Source organism: Bufo gargarizans, chromosome 3 (genome assembly GCF_014858855.1).
Source record: "Bufo gargarizans isolate SCDJY-AF-19 chromosome 3, ASM1485885v1, whole genome shotgun sequence".
NCBI classification, from domain to species: domain Eukaryota; kingdom Metazoa; phylum Chordata; class Amphibia; order Anura; family Bufonidae; genus Bufo; species Bufo gargarizans.
In genome coordinates, this window is record NC_058082.1 from 105,402,500 (window position 1) to 105,411,617 (window position 9,118).

The window sequence follows — 9,118 nt, forward strand, 5'->3', positions numbered from 1 at the left end:
ATGTTGCTGAGTTGATTGTTGTGATTTGTTGTTAAAGCACATATTTCTTTATGCACTGTGTAGCCCAAATAGAAATGTGTGGACAACATATGGTTAAGGCCTCATGCACACGGCCGTTGTTTTAGTCCACATCCGAGCCGCAGTTTTGGCGGCTCGGATGTGGACCCATTCACTTCAATTGGGCTGCAAAAGATGCGGACAGCACTCCGTGTGCTGTCTGCATCCGTGGCTCAGTTTCGTGGCCCCGCAAAAAAATATATAACATGTCCTATTCTTGTCCGCGCTTTGTGGACAAGAATAGGCATTTATATTGAAGGCTGTCCGTGCTATTCCGCAAATTGCGGAATATACGCGGACGCCATCCGTGTTTTGCAGATCCGCGATTTGCGGACCGCAAAACACACCACGGTCATGTGCATGCGGCCTAATACTGACACATGGTTAATACAGACTGGTTAGGTTTATAGTTTGATGGACCAGGTTAGTGGAGTCGTTGAGCAGAGCTTCATTCGTGTATATGCTCCTGCAGACCACCGTGCCATACCCTAAGCCCTCCTGCACAAGGGTGCGACTGAACACAAGATCCTCACTGATTTCCCTGCGGATTTATGTGCGTCACACAAAATCGCACCAAAATCTGCAATGTCTAATTGCGATTTTTGGTGCAGATTTGATGTGGTTTTGCCGTAGATCTCACCGTTCCATTGAAAAGGGTAAAATCCTCAGCTAAAACCGCAAACATAATTGACATGTTGAAAATCCGCACGGCAGGTGAATTTCCACACGGAAAAAATCTGCAAAGTGGATATAAGATTAGTGTAATATTTTACCCTTTGCGAGTACTGTACTACGCTGTGTTTTTTCCGTGCGAAAAAAACACATGGTTTCTGCAATGTGTGCAGGTGACCTAGGAGTTTGGCTACACAGCAACATAAAAGTCTTGCAACGTTTCATGTAACGTTTGTCCATGGTGTTGAAATGCGACATGCAAAACGGCAGTGGCAAAAACATCCAGACACCTTGGATTTTATTTGGCACGTGGCAAGTTGTGTGCGACTTTTCCTTCATTGACTTTAGTCACGTACAACGCGCCACTCGCCTGTGACTTAGGCCTTACGCACACGGCCGTGCCATTTTTTGCGGTCCACAAAAAACGGAATCCGCCTGTGTTGCCTTCCGCAATTTGCTGAACGGCAATATAAATGCCTATTCTTGTCTGCAAAGCGCGGACAAGAATAGGACATGTTATATTTTTTTACCGGAGCCACGGATGCGGACAGCACATAGAGTGCTGTCCGCATCTTTTGCGGACCCATTGAAGGGAATGGGTCAGCATCCGAGCCGCCAAAACGGCGGCTCTGATGCGGACCCAAACAACGGTCGTGTGCATGAGGCCTTACCTGTGTTTTCATAGCCAAATCACAGTCGTAAGAAGGTCGCCCCTTTTAAAGTACGGCTAGTAGGCGAGAAAGTTTCAGAAAAGTCGCACGGCGCAAAAAATATGTAAACAAACATGTATAGCTGTACTGTGAGGACTCAAGCACACGATCGCATGCGATTTGCAGTCCACAAAACAGGGATCTACAAAAAAATAAATAATCAAAAGTGTAATGTCTATGTTGCATCCGTTTTTTTGGCGGATTGATTGTAACAATGCTTGTCCCTGTCCGCAAAAACATTCAGTTTTTTTTACGGGTCATACGGACACGGAATGCACATGGTGTCATTTAGTTTTTTGTTTTTTTTCAGGCCCCATTGAAGTGAATGATTCCGCATACTGACCTGTAAAAAAACGGAACTGAAATGGAATAAAAATACATTCGTGTGTTTGAGCCCTAAAAGGGAGACACACGAGTGATGACTGAGAAATACTGAAAGAAAGTTTTCAGTCTGGGTGAAGGAGACAAAACTATCATTGCTTGTAAAGGAATCTTTAATTTTTATTTATTTCTTTTATTTTATAAACCATCTAATCTGTACCTCCAGACCGTAAATACAATTACAATGCCGTCTGCCTCCTTGGTGGCTGTCAGGTCAGCGCAGCCCTGAGCTATGTATGTTACATAAACACTGCATTAAAGGTCAAGATGGATCACCATTTAAATATACAGATATGTAAGTGGTGTGACAGTATAAATATTTCACCTGAGAAGGCGGTTTACATTGAGGAGCGCTGGAAGTGTTTAATCAATAGGAAAGAAGTAGTTAATGGGTTAATCTGGCCAGTGGCTCCTGTGTGTTCCTCTCTCTGCAGCAGCCATAAAGATGAGTTACTGGCCTGGCCTGGTCCAAGGAGACAGGGTGTAAATTATCTGCAACAAGAAGAAGGACTGTGGGTTAAGTAAATACAGCACCATATTGACTCTGGCATTCTGTCAATGGCAGCGTCTGTCCTGATCCCGGGGAGGAGGGTGGGGGATGGGAAAACTGTCTGCCTATGACATCCAGCTCCCGCCTGGCCCCTCTCAAATTCACTGGGGGGTATTCTGGTCTCGTAATAATAATAATAAAAGCAAACAGTAATTACATTTATAAAGTGTCCTTTCTAATCTGCTCTTAGGGCTTATGGAGGAAAGTTCCCACTCTCGTAAGCTACAATAACCATCACATCAAAGGATGCCGGTGTGGCACGCACGTGAACAGCATACGATGGGGGGGTTAAGCATTGTTAACGTTAACCCCATAAACTGTAGGTGTACCGTTGTAAACTTTATTTCTCATTAAAAAAGACAAATATGGTCTGGGGTCTGTTTAGTGCAGGCCGAATGTGATCGGGAGGCGCTGTAGGCTCTTAGGCAAGGACTACAAAGCCATTTTTTTAGATCACAAATATATATTTTGAAAAATTTCAATATATTAAACGTTAAATGTCACATGTGATCACGAGGACTCGTGGGACTCCATTAGTTCATGTGTGGTGATGATTTGCTAGGACAGGCAACCACTGGCCTATCGTTTAAGAAGCCAAATCTGGCACATAGAAAGTCATTTAACCACATAGAACATTGGGAGAAACTACTATAACACAATCTGCTAGCTGGGGTCTGTATAGCTCTGTTATTTAAGGACCCTTTACATGGCAATTATCGGGAACCAACCGTTTGTTGCCGATAACTGCCTGCTGGTCAAGAAAGGTGAGAGCTGCGTTTACATGCAGCAACCACCTCCGCTGAATTGGGATGAGGGATTGCTACGGTGATTGCTCCTCTCAGATACATTGGGGGTCATTTACTAACAGATAAACGCCCGTTTTTGGTGTATATCTGTTTCAAATTGCGGCGCAAATGTTATTTGTGACGCAATCTGCGACTTTTCCCAGCTCACGGCAGGTCTAAAAAAAGGGCGCCATGGGGCAAGTGCGGAGAAGCAAGCGGGCAGGCAGGCCAGTCTTATTTATCATTTTCTATGCCTGTTTAGGTGTAGAAAATGGTCTAAATCTATGCCAGCAAGAGAGCCGAGGTATATTTAGGCAGGCAGTGGATGCACCTAAGTTATGTAGAAGCCGGAGCCTCCACATTACTTAGGCGCATCCACCACCAGCGTAAGGGGTATTAAGACCGGCGTCTAAAAACGCAGGGGAGCCATCCGGGCCCCAGGGAAGCAGTGAACCCGGGGGAAAGTCGCCTTAGATGCCGTGGTCAAAATTGACCACAGCATCTGAAGGGTTATCACTGATCACAGACATTAGCTCCGAGTGTCTGCTGTGTAAAATATCAGACACCCAGCGGCTATGGCCCCCACTCAGGACCCTAAATAGAACATTCATAACTTTGATGGTCTCTGTTGTTTGACCCCCACCAATCGGACTTTTATGGCTGTGGCCATAGGTGGATATGGAATGAACGTCATTCATTGGTATAGCTCTTTAAAAGGGTTGTCCCGCTGTTAATATTGTTTTTCTTTTTTAAAGGGTCAGAATAGGAACGAAAAACCAAAGTGATGCTCACCTTCCCAAACGGATGCTTTTTGGTCTTTGGTGATTTTCACTTCCTGGTTCTTCTTGACAATCAGCCAATCACTAGCTGAGGTGGGTCACCTATGAAGGAAGTCATTTCCTGTGTGCCAAGAAGCACCAGGATGTGGAGATCGGCAGGAATGGGAGCGGTGGACAATCCCTTGTTTTCTTTTTACACCTTTAAAACAAAAAAAAACAAAAAATTTTTAAAGAATACGCGGAAAATCCCTTTAGGGTACATGCACACGTTCAGGATTCATGTGCGGAGAATCCGCAGGTGTTCGCAGGCAAATCTGTGCGGTCAATCCGCATTAATTGGTGCGGATTTGCGTGCGGATTTCACTAAGTGAATGAAGAAAATCCGGTCAGGAAAAAAAATAATTGACTTGTCGCAGATTTTAAAATCCGCACCGCAGGTCAAAATCCGCGCGGAAAAAATCTGCATCGTGTGCAGGGGGCCAAATTCTCAAAGAATACAATGTACATGACCTACGGTGCGGATTTTCCGCACGCAATCCTGATCGTGTGCTGGGGGCCTTACTGCCTATCCAAAAATCCTGTGATAAGGAAATTAGATTGTGAGATCCACAGTGCACGGGAGCTCATTTTAGCCCATACTCGTGTACAAAGCTGGTGCTAAATAAATAGCGGATAATAAAATAGACAAGAATAACATTACTTTTCAGATATCAGTGCTCCCCATAAAGGATGGATCGGTGGTTGTCCAATTAAATTACCTTTCTGCAACATATGTGCAATGCCATCTGATTAATTGCTTGCCGCGGTTCAGACGTCTGTTGTTTTAATTTATGTCCCACAGCATTGTGCAATGTAATGAGACATAGTATGAGCGCCATTCACGAGACCAGATGAGATTAATTGTATGACACTGTATGAAATGAAAAGCAATCCAGAGTAAACATGCTACAACCGTCCATATAAAACCAGACATGTCTCTGGTGTAAATACTCACCCGTCTAATAATCTGTGCAAAGTGATTATTTTACTGCGTTCAATTAAAATTCCTTATGGTTACAGATATTCTGTAATCTGCCATTTTATGTCCATAGGGGCTTACAGGTAATTTTGTTTCCCACAATTAAATAATGACTGATTACTAAGAATTTTTGGGTGCTGGTATCATTGAAGAGACCCAGCTTACATATGGAGATGTACTTACAGGCAAAGGTCCATGGGAAAATATGCAGATTAGCTGTCCTTGTATCATCCAAACCAGAGACTCCTCTCAATTGTTTTCAATGAGAAATTGCACCATAGTTCACGCCACACATTTTTATGCCACTGTTTTAAAAAACGCCTTTTTGTAGTGTTTTAGTTGTTGAAGTACATTTTGCGGCTATGTTCACATACCGAAAAAAGTGCATATTCTACAGCATAAAAACAGGCATTTTAAGCAGCTACCAAACTGCTTCCCATTGAATTCAATGTTAAAGGGGTTGTCGCCTAAAAATATTCCACAGTTTTCAAACTAGCACCTGGATCTGAATACTTTTGTAATTGAATATCATTAAAAATGTATTATTACTACTGAGTTATAGCGCCACCTGCTGTTTGCTCTTTTTCTAATTTCTCTGTCCTGCTCACTGAGACGGAAGCACATGCTCAGTACCATCCAACAGCCACCAGCTGCAGCAGAAAGGACACCCCCCTAAGCTGACAGTTTGAAATAAGGGTACTTTCACACTTGCGGCAGAGGACATCGACAGGCAGTTCCGTCGCCAGAATTGCCTGCCGCAATCCGGACACAAACTGATGGCATTTGTCAGACGGATCCGTCTGACAAATGCATTGAAATACTGGATCCGTCTCTCCGGTGCCATCCGGAATTATTATTTTTTTAATCTTGATCTATGTGAGGTACAGGGCCGATTCTAGCTTTGTTAGAAAGAGTTTCTCGTGTACTAGATCATGTGAAATGGTTTAAATACCTTCATGAGTATCTGGTGGTTCATGCTGCCAAAAATGACCTGTTCTCAGAGGCAAATTACCTTTTGATCTGCCACAGCAGACATATTGTATGAACGCAGCCTGCAGGCATTTGCACAGCTGAAAATGCTGCTGGAAATAAAGGATTACACCAAAAAAGTGTCTGAAATCAGCTCCATACTCTTCAGCTTCAAAATGATGCCACGTGAACATGGGCTTACACAGAAACACGCTGAAGCCAGTGCTTTGCGTCACTATTTGGAAGCCAAAAGCAGGAGTGGAACATGTAGGTTTTTGAAGCCAAAGCCAGAGGGGATTCAAATCGAGGAGATAACTCAGCCTTTCCTTTGTATTCAATTTGTGATCCATTCCAGGCTTTCCTGCATCAAAAAAAACTAAATGTGTAAACCCAGCCAAACAGAGGCAGGTGACATGTGACAGATAAATAATCTTGATGGGTAGGATATATGAGGCATCTAGAGACCAGTCAGTTCTTGAAGTTGACGTGAGTCATTTATTAATGGATTTGTCACAATTTTAGTTATAAAAATAGTTACAAGTCCATTTTTTTTACCAGCCGCGTGTCAATATTTAGTTGCTCAGCCAGTTTTGCGCTGTGTTCTGTAGTTGGACAGGATGAGGGCAGAGCGGGAGTGTATCAGGGGCTATGCTGGTGCGGGAACTCCGACCATGGCAAATTTACTAACAATTACGCCTTGAAACAAGTGTAGTCTAGGAGCTCGAGTAGTATTTAAGCCAGGCGCATAGACTGCCATAGAGTCGCCTAATTTATGACAAGGCTATAAGGATCTGAGCGGCTCTGACAACAGCCAAATTGTTATAGCTAGATGAATTAATTAGAGCCTCTCCAAAATGGTAGGTGGGGAGTTCCCAGTATGCATATGTTATTATCTACCAAAAGTGGTCCAAAGAAAGACAACTAGTGAACGAGCAACAGGATCATGGGTCCCCAAGGATCACTGACGCACATGGGAAGTGAAGATCAGTCTGTCTGGTCCATTCCCACAGAAAAGCAACTGTAACACCAAACTGCTGAAAAAAATGTAACGCTGGCCATGGCAGAAAGTTGTCAGAACACATAACACTTCACAACTTGCTACAAAAGAGGACTGCATAGCTGCAGACTGGTCGCAATGCCCATGATGACTTCTGTCCATCATGAAAGCTTCTACAATAGACATGTGAGCTTCAGAACTTGGGACAACGGGACAATGGAGGAAGATGGCTTTGTCTGATGTATCACATTTTCTCTTACATCATATGACTGGTCAAGTGTGTTGCTTACCCAAGGAAGAGATGGCCCCAAAATAGACTATGGACATGTACCACCTACTTGAACATTGTTGAAAGCCAGGTACCTAGCCTCATGGCAGCGCTATTCCCTAATGCCAGTTCTTTCAGCAGGGTACTGTGCCCTGTAAAATTCAGAAATGACCAAGAGCTCAAGATGTTGACTTGGCCTCCAAATCCCCAGATCTCAATCCAAACGAGTACTTACGGGATGGGCTGGAAAAACTAATTTGATTTGTGGAGGCCCCAATTTGCTAAATACCGCATGTGCTGCTAACATCTTGGTGACACCTACCACAGGACTCTAGAGGTTTTGTGGAGTCCATGCCTCGATGGGTCAGAGCTACTTTGGCAGCATGAGGGGAACCTACACAATATAAGGCAGGTGCCTTTATTGTTATGGCTGATCGGCGCATTTCATAATGGAGATGGCTCAATTAAAAAACAACACATTATTCAGAACGCTAAAACATAACCGATAAGAATGATGGTAAAAGATGGCAAATAAAACATGAAGGAATCAAATAATATGAGGAGAAGGGAAGTGACAATTTGCAGACATAAACATGTGAGTGAGCTACAGTAACAAGGAGAAAATGGAGAGAAAATATAATAAAAATAATCAGTGCGATGTAAAGTGAGAGTAGCAGATGGCGAGAGAAATAATTTATTTCCAGGCACTCTCCCCTCTGCCCTGCGGGTAACAATTTTAATGCCGTTTTTTCCCAGAGACATTTAGAGGAATGCTTTACTTACTCAGCATACTAGAGTAAAAGCTTTCTCTCCATCCCCCCATTGCCTTCCCTTCTCCTCCCCATTGCTTCTCCCCCTCCTACCCACCCCAAGAAAAGACCAGTGTATAAGCTCTGCAGAGCCCCATAAAAATGCAGATTACGGACTCAGGATGAAATAACATCCCGTATAAATCCCGCCTCAGGAAGATGGATCTGGCCAGAATTGAAACATTCCTCTGCAGCGCCTTTTTTTTTTAACTCTTTGCTTTAAGCCTAATTCTGTTTTCCTGTTCAGGCCACCCACAGACTTCGCTCTGTCTACCCCTAGAAAATATGTCTTCCCGATAGACTGCCAGAACCTACCAGCAGTGAAAGAGTTACAGACGCCATAAATAAAAATAGGGATTCCTTGTCAGGTTTAATTGCATTTTTACTACTTAATTTTACTAGTGAATCCGTCTAGATGTTTTCAAGCCATAATGTGGTTGACCTATAAAGAGAAAAGTCCCATAAGATTTCAAAGAAATGGGTTACTATGATACTTAAGAAAATTAAATTTGTACAATGACCCAATTCTTTGTGGCTTTGGGATATTTTAATTACAACAGTGTAGAACGTAGAGTACTCATCTTATTAGAAGGATGTTAACCCATGTAAATAACTCAGCATTCTGGCAGAATTTTTAGCTAATGAGCATGCCTTCCTTCCTTGACAGGCATCAACAACAAGTTGGTAGTGTTGGCGCACATCCAATGAGCCACCCTAGCACTGTAATATCCTGCATCACTGATATAAAAAGTACAGCATGTGCAGTCTGAACAGTGTCTGGACCAATGTAAACAGTGAAGAGGCTCCAGTGCTTGTATGAGCGTGCAGACCCTTCAAACGGCAAATCGATCTGGGTGCCTAGAGGTGGATCCTCCCCAATCTTATAGTGATGGCCTAGATTAAAAATTGTGCATCTATTTGAAACATCTGCATGTTCTCCCAATAACCTATCAACTTTATTTCCGCTCTTAGACCCGTTTCACACAAGCATTTGTGGTCTGTGAAATACGGTTTGTGTGATGCCCACATTTCCCGAGCTGACCCAAACTCACTGCATCATAGTGATCTATAATGTTGTGAATTCCAGCCTGTCTACTGTACAGTACTCACAGCATCATGTGAC